The sequence below is a fragment of the Meleagris gallopavo genome, chromosome 13, assembly GCF_000146605.3.
Source record: "Meleagris gallopavo isolate NT-WF06-2002-E0010 breed Aviagen turkey brand Nicholas breeding stock chromosome 13, Turkey_5.1, whole genome shotgun sequence".
In the NCBI taxonomy this organism is placed as follows: domain Eukaryota; kingdom Metazoa; phylum Chordata; class Aves; order Galliformes; family Phasianidae; genus Meleagris; species Meleagris gallopavo.
The window spans coordinates 2,697,079-2,709,877 of record NC_015023.2 but is presented as its reverse complement, the minus strand read 5'-3'; the positions used below and the strand labels follow the sequence as shown (position 1 = coordinate 2,709,877).

The 12,799-nt window shown below is 43.3% G+C and overlaps 1 long non-coding RNA gene across 1 annotated transcript; it reads left to right on the top strand.

Annotated features, from left to right (window-relative positions):
- Positions 1-6: 6 nt before the first annotated feature.
- LOC109369756 lies at positions 7-12,208 on the top strand. Its single transcript, XR_002119193.2, has 4 exons — positions 7-371; positions 473-535; positions 3,664-3,752; positions 10,775-12,208. It is a non-coding gene; the product is annotated as an uncharacterized LOC109369756 (long non-coding RNA).
- Positions 12,209-12,799: the final 591 nt, after the last annotated feature.

Sequence of the window (12,799 nt, the reverse complement as noted above, 5' to 3'; positions counted from 1 at the left end):
CTCGGGTGTGAGGCGGCGGCCGAGGCCTTTGGGGCGGCGCTGCTTTCCTGCCTACCTCGGGCCGAGGGGACGGAGCTGAAAGTACGGCAGCCCCCTTGGATGTCTGAGATTACGAGTTGCGTTTCTTTGCAAATATCGCAAAAAGATGAAAGCTGTGAGCAGGCCGTTGGTGCTTCCCTGCCACCCTGGCTCACTCCCCAAGGTCTGACCGGGCATGTGCCAGATGTAACCTCCCCAGCTCTGAAGGTCCATGTGTGTAAAACGTCCTCAGCAACTGTGTGTGCTGGGTGTGCAGCTGTGTGCTGGGCAGTGCACACCTCTCCTATAATGCCCTGTGGAAATTGAGCTCCATCTGCGGAAGAATTCTGAGGGTTAGTCTGGGCAAACGGCTTTACACCGTTCACTGCCATTGGGTACTGCTTCCTTGTCAGTCTCTGATATTTATTATCTCACATGTTTTTCTGTTTCCCAGTTGAAACGGTTCTGTTTTCTCTGGCAATGATTCATCCGTCTGTAACTAGAGCAAAAATTCCAGGTAAGCGTTAAGCATTATCCTGTCCTTAAATAGTTCCCTCTGTGCTCTTAAAGTGCTCCCATGGGATTTCAGAGTACTTTATTGCTGTTTGATCATTCTTCTTCTTTGAAGGAAGATGAAGAAAATAAAATACACACACATGCTTGAGTAGCCTGCTTATTCTAAATGTTAAAGCCCATATGCAATTCTGTGCACACTGGGAGCTCCGCTGCTTGGCTGGCATTGTGTCCTGGGAAAACTCACACAATGTGCTTTAAGTGTTTGCAGGAGAAATTCCCCCAGTGCTAATGGGATGCGAGGGAAGCAGCCTAGAAAGTAATCACAAAAACACAAAGAGTGCTGCTGTAAAGGCATGGCACTGAAATACACGTCTTATCTGCTGGCCGTCACATTAGGTCACAAGAGCCATGTGTTGGCTCTGGAGCTCAGTGTCAGGAGCAGGGCTGTAGCCCTCTGCATACCAATTCCAGGTGTGTTCCTGTAACAACAGTCCACCATAAGACTGTCTAATTTTGTGATGGTGGTATGCTTTCACCTGCATAGCCCAGTCTTGAAGGACTGGTCTCTAAAAAATAACAACAACAACAACAACAAAACCACAAGTTTTCAGCATTTTCAAGTAATACACTGTAAATCATATCTCAAGACAGAAGGACTACTGAAGAAATAGAAACTAACTGTGGGAACTGGAGCCAAAGATGTAGGGGGCAAAGGAACATTTTGGAGTAAATGTTTAGTCAGTATGTTCACTTAATGCTTACCAAAAAGGTTTTCTGCAGCCTTATGCTCAAAGTGTGTAAACTGCTTTATTTCTCCATCTATTTCTCCATCTTATTTATTGTCCTATTCTAGTGTTTATGCTTGTTACCTCTGTGTTCATGGACAGTTATTTCTTTCTCCTAAAATAAAAACCATATAAATGTACTGGACTACAACCTATACTTCTTTTTTTTTCCTGTAAGCATTCAGTTACCTGCCTTCCCTTCCCTCGTGGATAGCCTTCACTCGACTTTTTACTTCAAATTTGCACATTTCTATTAAATATCTACCTTTCACATGTGGTTTGACAGTAGTTTTTTCCTCTGTCATGTCTTTAGAATTCTTGGTGAGAATTCACTTCGTTGAGTTTTAGAAGAGAGGAAATTGTTTATACTTTTAAAATATATATGCATATAAATTGGTCCCTTGGACTATTTGTAAAGTGTGTCTGTGGGGAGGTGCACTAAATGTTATTGAAACTTTCTGTCCTGTCTGTACAGATCATCCAGAAGCTGAAGAGATGCAGGTCTGTAGTCCACCCCGCCAGCCATTTAGTGTTTTGGTTTAATCATTCAAAGAGTGCTAAGCCATGACAGCAGAGTGAACAAACAGTTAAAAAGCAGCAGTAGCAGTCTCTTGCTGCCTGTTTTGACATGGAAAAAAAAAAAAAAGAGAAGTTTCTAACCTTGTCATTGTCGATCTTCTGAAAAATTTTTTTCTTACTAACTACTACTCCCATTCTCACAACTTAGATTTGTTTGAAACTGGACAGAAAGACTCTGGAGTATGATTGTATTCTTTATGATCACAAAGCAGATGGCGTTGCTTTTGGGAAAATCCCAGTAATACAAAGTCTGTAGTAGGAGTTTTTCCTATTATTTTTTATTATTTCTTAATAGCTCTTGCATTTTCATGTTACAATGTTTGTTTTTTGCCTTCAGGACTGACCTCCACCAAGATCAAAATGCTACTGTTAGAAATGTCACCCAATCCAATTTGATAATTTAAATATGGTAGAAACTTGACTATTAATAGTTGATTTGTCAAAGATAGCCTTTTTGAATAGGTGAAGAGAAAGGAGGGGAAGCATTGCTTAGTAGTGGTGATCACTATTTCAGGACTGCACTGCTAATTCTACAGTGAGCACTGACTCACTGTAGCCTTGGAAAGTTACAGTGCTTTTGTTTTAGAAAGTACTAAGTAAAGAAAGCAGCCATTCTATTCTAATAGCAAACATCCATTTTATTGTAACACTGCCTGGAGAGGAAGAATCCAATGCTTTTGTTCTTTCTCTCTATGCTGCTAATAATTCTTACAAGAAAGTATTTCCAGTTGCTGGTTCGGCATCTTTCAACACTGCTTCCTCTATGTCTAGTTATCAGAATACCAAGAATGCAATGGCTGTTTTTAGGCTGCCACTAAACAATATTGTTTTTTACTTTCATGTATATGCAGAATGTTAGAAAAAGCAAAGCTATGGAGCTAAAGGTAAGTAAAAACAAAGTAGAAAAATAGACTGAAAGGGAAATACTATGTATCATGTGTATGTGTATATATAAAATCTGGTTCCAAAGAGGCTTGTTAGAACTAAACAAGTCTGAGCGAGAATTAATGGCCCACACCTGGGAAAAAGAGGTGAATACTCAGGCATCCAGGTTTAGTAACTGCCACACCTGTCCTATATTCCCAAAAGCATAAATGAGTTCTGCAAGGATTTAGATAGCTTAGCTCTTGAATGCACATTGTCATGGCTCTTTTCCAAGGCATCATCAGTCACCGCATGAAAATCCCCACCCTTAATTACCAAGGCATTATTTGTCATGGGGCATACTCTAATGAAGAACTTCACTTCATTTGTATGATATCAAGAAGAGTAAATAGTTTTGGAGGTGACTTCTACCCTGACTTTAAAATGGTTCTTTGCAACAGAACCATAAAGCAGCTTTCCAGAAAAATCACTAAAATGAGAGAGGCATAACACAATGTTATCTTCAGTCCCATGGTACTGGGTGAAGGAGGACTAAACTTCTTTCTTATCCATGGTTTTATTATTCCCTGCAACCTATATGATCTCTACGTCATAAAAAGCACAATGAGCAGCTGCCTGGAAAGAAAAAAGAAACTGAGAGTTTGGCACCTGGACAGGGGAGAAGGGGTATGGTCCACCTGATTGTTCACCCTGTGTCACTTCTGTTCATTTAAATGAATAGACAGCTACTTATCTGTTCCTGTATGATAGAAACTATGCAAGAGGGGAAAAAAATGGGAAAGTGTACTGCCAAGTACAGAATGTCTGTCATTGAGCTGCTGCTACTAATATCTGGGAGAATTATGTGCTAGATTATCAGTGACAGTGGTATTTTTGTCAGGCAGGTCCAGTGTATCTCATATCCCCAGGAGAAAATAAAGGAAGTATGCAGTGTCATCATCCTTCCAGAAAGTCACTTCTCCCAGTTCGGTGAGTTAGCTGGCAGAAAGGCCTTTTCTTTTCCTATATCTTAAAAAGGAAGCAGGTTCAGCTGAAACAGTGGGGCACAGCTCCCTGTGCATACTCTCTAACAAACCATAGGCTCTTAGAGAAACAAAGCAATTACATTTACATGTGCAGGCACCTGGATATCTCTATCACTCTGAATTTACCAGATACAATCCAGCATTAGGTTTCTACTGAATATGAACACTGCAGCCAAAATTGTAGAAAAATATCCAAGGGGTAACATGTCCCAGAACAACAATGTCGTTGGAGAAGGGCTCATCTGATTTCTCTCCTCTTGACTGTAAGTAGATCAGATTTCCTTCTGATAAGCAGAAGTTTTACATCCCTTCGTCACTAGCCTGTCCATCAAGGTCTGGTTTCTGTATCTCATCAGCCATGAAAACAAACTCAGCAAATCTTTGTATAGGAAATTGTTCTTGATCTGATTTGTTTAAACATCATGTGGGGTTTTCCTACGCGATTTTTTTGGTCAGAAGGACTTACACAGTTAAGATACTAATGGAAATTATTGGGAATCTTGAGTGAGGAAAGAATTCAAGATCAACAATATTACAGTGATGTTGGTGATTCATAGGGCAATATCCTACGTGTGAAAAAAGTAGCATACGAAGAGTAGTAGATGGAAACAGAAAACACTTCAAAATACATTTGACCGTATCTTGCAGATGTCCAGTGGTGCGCATGCACTGGCAGTTGACACTTAAGTGCCAATAGTCACTTGGCAGAGACTGAAGCTTACTCTCCTAAAGGGTTCCTGAAGACTATTTCCAAACATGCCCAGTTAGTTGCTGAATGGATGCACTATAAGGAGGACTGTGTGCACAGTCACAGAATCACAGAATTGAAGAGGCTAGAAGGGACCTCTAGAGGTCATCGAGTCCAACCCCCTGCAAAGCAGGCACCCTACAGCAGGCTGCACAGGTAGGCATCCAGGCAGGTCTTGAATATCTCCAGAAAAGGAGACTCCAGAACCCCTCTGGGCAGCCTGTCCCAGTGCTCTGTCACCCTCACCATGAAGAAAGTCACTGAAATCTTTACAGCTCAACAGAGAATGTGATAACACTCATAATCATTTGCCCAGGCTTTTGAGGCCCTTCTTCAGAGTACAGGCATTACTTTGAAGTCACATACAGTTCCAGTGGAAATGTGATTTGGCAGTTGTAGAAAAGGACTTTGTCTACCAGGAAATGAAATTGTAAAGTGCATTGTTTACGTGTACTTTTACCTTAAATCATCTTTTTCCTCTTGTTAAAAGCCCTTTGACATTAGGGGTCTCTGCAGGTGGGTACTAAGGATTGCAAAGCACATGCTCATGCTTTCCTTCCTTTAAAAAAAAGTGAGGACAGGATGAGAGCATATGTGTACTCCTAGCGGGGACACAAGCATGGGCAGCCAGTCCAAGAGAGCTCCAGGCAGAAGAGACTGCCTTGCTTTGAACAAGTGGGATGTTGTGCTGTGCTGGTGCTGTAAATAACAGGAAAGTCTTGGGCACAAATTTCAATGCTTGGAGTGCAACAGGCTTGTAACAAAGTATTTAATTTGCCTAAACATTGTCCTGATGGGGGGACATTTATCAGTCATTACTTTTTGGCATCAACAGAGAATACTGCAGCACACTGTAAAGCAGTCCTTATGTCTCTGGATTTCATCATGTGAAGGGGCACCAGCTGTGGCTGTAAGTTGAATGGGGAGTTACAAGCAGCTCTGAGATACTTCATGTAATAACAGCATTGGTAGCTGAACTGGGGGAAAGCTAAAAAGTATGCAAGCTTTTATTTAGTATTTGAGTGCTTTTAAAAAGATTTCTAGGTGGATTTTTAGTAGGCTTAAAATTTGATATGTGCCGCGTATTCTGCTACTCCATCACCAGATGGATTTCCTGGCCTTGACCAAAATATGTAGACCCAAGGATTTACAAGTGTTCCAGTCCTACAAGGGAGACTGAATAGCTCCAAGCCCATTGAGAAAAAGAGGCCAAGGGGCACTGGGGCAAAGTCTGGTTTCCTGAAGACTGAGTTTTCAGTTGATGTGTCAGGAGATTAGAGCTCCACCTCAAGCGTTTCCCACCATTTGCAGAGTTAGCTTTTCTCACAAAATAGGCACCTATATTTGTCTTTCATGAAATGCAGGCACTGTGGAATCAGCTGCTGAGCCTGCAGATCTGTGCAAGGGGCAGTTCTGGTGAGGACACCTATGGCATTCTTTACTTAAATAAATGCAATCAAGCACCTCGAACTTTTATCAGTGGCATGCTGAGCTGGGTAGCCAACATTTATTTCAGTTTATTAATTAAGGAAAAAACTCATTCTGTGTAGTGAGGAGTCTGGAGACACTGCTGAAGATGCACACGATGTCTTGATGACTTAAGTTGAACGTAAATGATTCATAAGGCTGACAGGGCTCTGCAGACATTGCGAACAGGCAGAAACACAGTTCTGTACAATGAAATCCAGTACTGTAGCACCTGACATACTTGGACATGTTGCATGAATTCTTCTCAGAACAACACAGTTCATATGATGAATAATTTGGAATGTTTACCTGCTCCTAGAGAATATAGGACTTTTCTAAAATTGAATTATAAGGAATGTACAATTTATTCTAATAGTTATATATATAGTTTGCAACCAATTAGCATCTAGCTTAATTGCCTAGGCCTGAAAGAAGAATTCAGAGTGAATAATTTGGATTCCAAACACTTTTGCCCATTTTCTATATTTACTTACAGCAGTAGAAGGGAAAAAAAGTCATACATTTTTTGCAATATGGGGGACCTGTTTGGAAAATTGTTTTCACTTAAACACAAGTAGTTTGTAAGGTCTTTCTGTCTGGAATTAGGTACCTCTCAGCCCTGGCCTCTTACTAAATTAGTGGTTTTGATTATACTTAGCTCCACTATTAAGTGTATGAATCAGTTGCACATGTAAGACACGTGGCGTTGTTGGTGCTCCTAGTTGAAAAGTAGTGCCTTTTCAGCATTGTTTTATGGGCATTTAGATATGAAAACTTCTTGCAAACAGCACTGTCACAATGTTTTTACTTCCTGAAATATTTTTACTAACAATAAAAACCATTTTTATGCTTCTGTAAAATGAATGAAAAACATGATGGCTTCCATCAGAAAGCCTCTGGCTTTATTCATATGAATTTTGTTAATATTTATTTATTTAATAGCTACTTGAAGCACTCAGTAGCTTGACTGATAATCATAAGGAGTTGTTCAAAGCATTTTGAGGTAGCTAGCCTTGTTTTCCTTAAAATGCCCTTGCTGCCTCCTGAGTTCAGTTTCCAGATTTTTATGGGACTGTGACCCACTCAGGAGCAACCTACTGATCTTGGGACTGACCTGGCTTGTGATTAACTCTTATTGCACTTGAAATAAAGACATGTTTTGCATAAAGCATAAGATTCCCATTTGAACAGAAAATGTCAATATAAGGGTCTTGTGGAATTCGTGCAGTTGTGAGCAGTGTCTCATTTTTATTAAAGGGATTGCTCTGGTGAACGTGATTGTGTGTAACCTGTCTTTCTGCAAAGGCTTGGAAGGCAGAGTAGATGTTATCTCAGCAGGTAGGAGTGCCAGCTCCTTTCACTGGATGCTTCAAGTGACCTTTGGAATCCCCACAGGGACTGAAGGGCCATATCTCACATTGCCTTGCTGACTGTCCCAGCAGCATGCTGCATGGGCAGTGCTGAGGTGAAATCACCTTGTAGCAGGTTCTGCATGCCACACATGGGAACTTGAGCGCCATATTTCAGCCTGTAAGTGAAAGCTGCCTTTTCAGTCACATCTTTGTGCAACGAGTCAAAGAAGTTCTGATCCAGAAGCATCTCTATTATTAGTTTGGAACTGATAACAGAACTGCAGTAATTGTCAAGCTGAGATTGCCTCTGCTTGCTTCCTTCCTCCATGCCTGTTGTTTCCTGTGTGCTTAGTGTTCCTTTGATCATGGTTAGGACTCATTTGTGATGTCACCAAGTCACTCTTCGAAGTTTGTGAAGCTTCCTTGTGGGTCCCTCCCCTCTCAGTGCCTTTGACATTTTTCATTTAGTGGGGCAGCTCCTGCTTAGATTACTCATGCTTAGATTACTCATTAATCCCTGGGCCGCAGCAGTATAATTGGAGAAGGTTGAGTGTAGCTCAACAGGGAGGTCAGACTTTCAGACAGCATCCACACTGAGCAGTAAAACTGCTTTCTGCTAGTATGGTCTCAAAGCTTTTTTAAACATCACATTTTAAAATCTGAGTCAAATGTGGTTCCAATCCTTTCTACCACTGAAGTCAGAGCTTCATGATATTAATAGCAGAAGGGTGCATGCACCAAAGGCAAAGGTGTGTGTTATATCCAATCCTTGTGCTGCTCTCATCCAGCTGAAATCTGCCACAGTCAGCAACGTGTCGCCATGGCAGGAACAACATGGGTCTTTCAAATCCATACTACACTACAGAATTTAACTTCGTGCCAGATTGCTCCTCCAGTTTCATTTATATTCCTGTAACAATATCACCTAAAAGGGAACAAAGTTGATTTAAAGAATGAGAACACAGACAAGTCAGTGTGTGTCAGGGACTCCATTCTGTAACAATGTCTCTCATACTAAAGTACATAATTAAGAAATGGCACAACTTCCTTTGAACCAATGTTCTGTACATAGCTCATGGAGGCACTTAACATCTGAGTTAAATGCCTGAAGTTGGTGTCCTGTGTACAGAGAGAGGTAGGAAGCTGGGGTCTGTTTGTCTGAGTTTGTCTGGAGTTTAAATCTCCTTTTTTTATTATTATGTCCTGGACAATGCCATGAGAAATGATCAGCCATATACTAACAGTTAAAATCTTCAGAGAGATTTTGAGTACTTTCTGCCCCTTAAAGCAGAGCTGGGATCTGAGTTTGGATGATGGTGCTCATTGCCACGTTACTGTTCTGCTGCAGCATGTGTCTGTTAGCTCAGGTCCATGCCAGTTCTGACTCAGCCCATGAGCCTTCCATTCAGTGCACAGGAGCTAGGAAAGCTATGAGCCATATTTCCTATATGCTCCATTAAGTATTCAATGGCAAAAATAAGAAAGAAAAAAATGACATTTTCTTGGCAATTTACTTCAACATAATAGTTAGCGTTCTTTTTTTGTATTTTTTATTTTTAAAGAAAAAATAGCAGGAAAATATGTGAAAAAGAAAGCATTTCATGCGAGGAAAGTGGTGGTCAAATTTTTGCATGCTCATTGTTTGTGATGTTAGCACATGACATGTGGGAGAAGATATGCTGAGCTTGACTACTCATTTCTTGTGTGGCCTTGGCAATTCATGCCCTCTACCAGCTCTGTAGCTGAGAAATAGAGCAACAGTGCTGCTCCACCTCCCATGAATGAATAAAGGATCCTGAGCTATCGATGATAGAAACCACTGAAGTTTGTAAGGTAGACAAAAGATTAGAAAGTTAAATTCAGGAGGGAAAGGAAGGAAGGGTGTTGTTTTGTCTGAGGTAGAAGAGTAGAGAGAGAATGGGCGACTTGTGGGTAGGCCAAGAACTGAGTAATGTGGTAACTGATGTGTATCAGTAAGAGAACTGTAAATGTGATTCGGTGAATTCTTGAGATCAAGGTGATGCTGTGGTAATGCAGTGAGGTGCGGTACTGTCACATCCTCCTTTTCTGTGTCCGTGGCATTTGAGCTGTATTCTGGAGGGGACAGAACTAAATCTGGTATCTGGAAAGCATTCAGAATATTCCCGGGCACCACAAATGTGGTCACTGAAATACAATCCTAATTGTAAAAGGGAAACTAACCACTTAACGGCTCACTAACTGGGTACAAAATATGAGCAGGTTGCACAGCCTGGCTGTACACGGTTACAGGTGAGAGGTAGGAAAGGGCAGGCTATAAGCCACATATGGATGGAAGCAGGCAGTAGGCAGGCTGATTGAGTGAAGAGATGCTCCCAGGCAGCTAGCATGGTAATTGCAGTGGTGCTGAGCTCTCGGGAGAGGAGCCAGAAGTTAGCTGAGCACAAGGACAGCAAGGGTTGAGGATATTGTCACAGAGACTGTGAGGATATGATATGGAAAGGGAAATGATATGGGAAGGGAACAGGAAGGTTAGCATGGATTTGATTTCATCCAATTTGCAGTTGCAAACGCTCTTCCTACAAAGAAGAAGAGCTGTAGTGATAAGTAATTAAACCACCTGGCATTGAACCAACCTCTGCACATAAAATGGTCATCAGTCCCCAGATGCTGTTCCCAGGTGAAAGGAAGGCCCCAGCTGACTTCTTGTGCTGCACACTGCTCCACCAACCTGCAAGGCTTCAGCATGTACAGCCTTCTCCTTTGAAAATTGTCATGCATGGCAGCCTTTCCATGTGCAGATCATGTTTTCCCTCTCAGGGGCAGAAAACAGAGGAGAAGGGTGAAGTTTGTGTTTCACTGCACCTCAAGAAGTAAAGGCAGTAAATTGGCAGCTCCTCATCACATACAGAAGTGCTACCCATCCCTGCCTGCTCCCCTGGTGCACCCGTGGCACAGCACTGTCCCCAGCTGAGGACTGTGCTCCCATTCCTGCCCTCCTGCCCCCAATGCACACCCTGGCCCTGTTAGATCTGCTTTCTTTCCTCTGTCTGGGACAGAGGAGGGACTGGCACTGGTGCCAGGAGGAGGTTTGCGTGCAGTCAGGACATTCTGGAGCTTTGTTAGCAGCAGTGACATGTTCTCAGTTAGCAAGGTAGTAAAATAAACTTGTAGAGACCTTTTGGTTCTTTACTGGGCTGCCACATGCCAGGCTCTGTGTGCAGTTCCATGCTGATGGATCAGAGCAGAGCACTGTGCCTGCACCCTGCAAGCAGTGCAGGGGCTGAGGTCAGGAAACATTCAGAGCACCCACTTTTGTGGTGCAGTTAAAAACAGTCCCAAAATTCACTTCAAAATTCAGCAAGGATATTTAATTCCTTCATCGCTGTGATTTTCTCTTGTTTCCTTCCCTACCAACAGAAACCAGTGCGGCCAACTTTGCGTGATGGCTCTCAGCAGTGCTCAGGGTTTTGGAGTGCTTTCCCAGCCCTCCCTGGTGCGATCTGCTGTGCGATGGAAGAACAGCACCCTCAAGAGTTGACGGCCGTGCTGCTCCAGGGCTCCACAGCACTGGGCAGGCACCCTTCCTCCTTTTGTTAACAAACACACTGGCACATGTGGCCGAGGCAACGAGACATAAACGTTTCTTTTGCCATCACATGTGAAGTGTTTGGCATCGGTCGGTTTGGGTGTGGAAATCTGTGCCTGTCCGAGGGATGGCAGCTGCTGAGCGTGGCATTTGCCTTAGGAGAAGAGGCATTCAAAAAAGAATTGCCTTATTTATTTAAGTCTGGGAAACTTGTTTTATACCATCTTAAAAGAATTTGAACAGGAATTAATATTTTTGTGCAAAAAGAGATTATTTAAAAGTACTTCACTGAGATAAAAGGGGTCTATGTAAAAAATACTGAGCAAACCAGTCCTTAAATTGTGGGGACTTGTTTGTTAATTACAGTAATTAGGAATGGAATCTGATCCTAAACTTTCTGATTTGCTTTGAATTTCTCTTAATGTGTGGTTAGACCTTAATTTTCAAAACAATTCGAAAATGTGAGACTACAGAGGCATCAGTATTGTTGTTCGGTGTCAAACTGAGTTCCGTTCTCCTGCAGTGCGGGTCTTTCGCTGTCGGTGTGCATGGCTGGTTCCTGCCCACTGCCTCCAGAGCACGATGTGTCTGCAGGAAGCTCGGCATGGCCAGCATGAGCTATTGGGCCAGCTGGGTCCTATGGCATCAGCAAGTCTGGGTCAGCATCTGCCCCTCTCCTGCAAATGGGTTTGCTGGGGCAGAGCCTGCAGGATCCGCACAGCCAGATGTGGCAGGGTTGCCCAGAGAGGTTGTGGAGTCTTTGTCTTCTTCCATGGGGATATTCAAGACCCATGGATACCTACCTGTGTGACATGCTTTACGGAACCTGTGTAGCAGCGGTTGGACTCCATGATCTCTTCAGGTCCCTCCCTGGCCTTTGGTTCTGTGATTCTGTGATTTCTGCCTATGCTGAAGCATTTCTGACACAGGATAGGGGATTTTCCTCTCTATCATAACTTCAGAGTTCTTCTTCCAAATGGGTGCTTTGCTTGATCAGGCAGCGCGTATCCTTTCTACCCAATGTTACGTGCTGAAACCAACGTATATCATAATTTCAGAAGACTCCATATATGAAAAGCAGTTAGGATTTTTCTTTTTTTTTCTTTTTTTTTTTCTGTTGACACTGAAAGGTGAAAGGTACATTCACAGAATCATAGAATCTGTGTTCTGTATTCTTGATGAACATCTCCCACCAAACACGCTCTCCTGTAAGGACAGCTCAGTGCAGAAGGCTGTGCTGGCTGCTGGCCTTGTGCCTGCGTGGGGAGCAGAGGCTCACGTGTGTGACCCCAAACGTGGCTTTTGGTTCGTGGTGGTTTTGTTCCTAAGGCTTTGCCAGTCACTATGAATTGCAAAGAATTCTGAGCAAGCAATTTGATATCATAAGCTTCTGGTTCATTCAGCCATCCAGGACTAAGAAACGCAGCGATTCTTTCTGTAGCCATAGATATATTGGGGTTTTCTCTGCCGATCTCCCTCTCGCCATTGTCTGCACCTGCTTCACCGGCCTCGGTGCGTCCTTCCATCCCCTGTGCTGCTTTCTGAGCGACCCGGGCCAGCGGATCTAGGGGCCGGCAGGTACGGTCGGGTGGGGAGGCGGCAGTTCCGTGCCCCGAATCCGTCCCGGGCAGGGAGCGCGGGCTCCTCGGACCGCGGCTCTCCCAGCTGCTGCCCAGAGAGGGCTCGGAGCTGAGCCCGGCGTTTCGCCTTCCGAGCGGCACGCTGCCGCACTCCCGGGGTTTATCTCGGGAGCCGGTCCGTGCTCGACACAACCCGAGATTGCGGTGTTTGAATTTGGGGAAATCCGTGATTAAATTTACCTGCTCGATTCGCGCCGCGGGACGGGACGGGAAGGG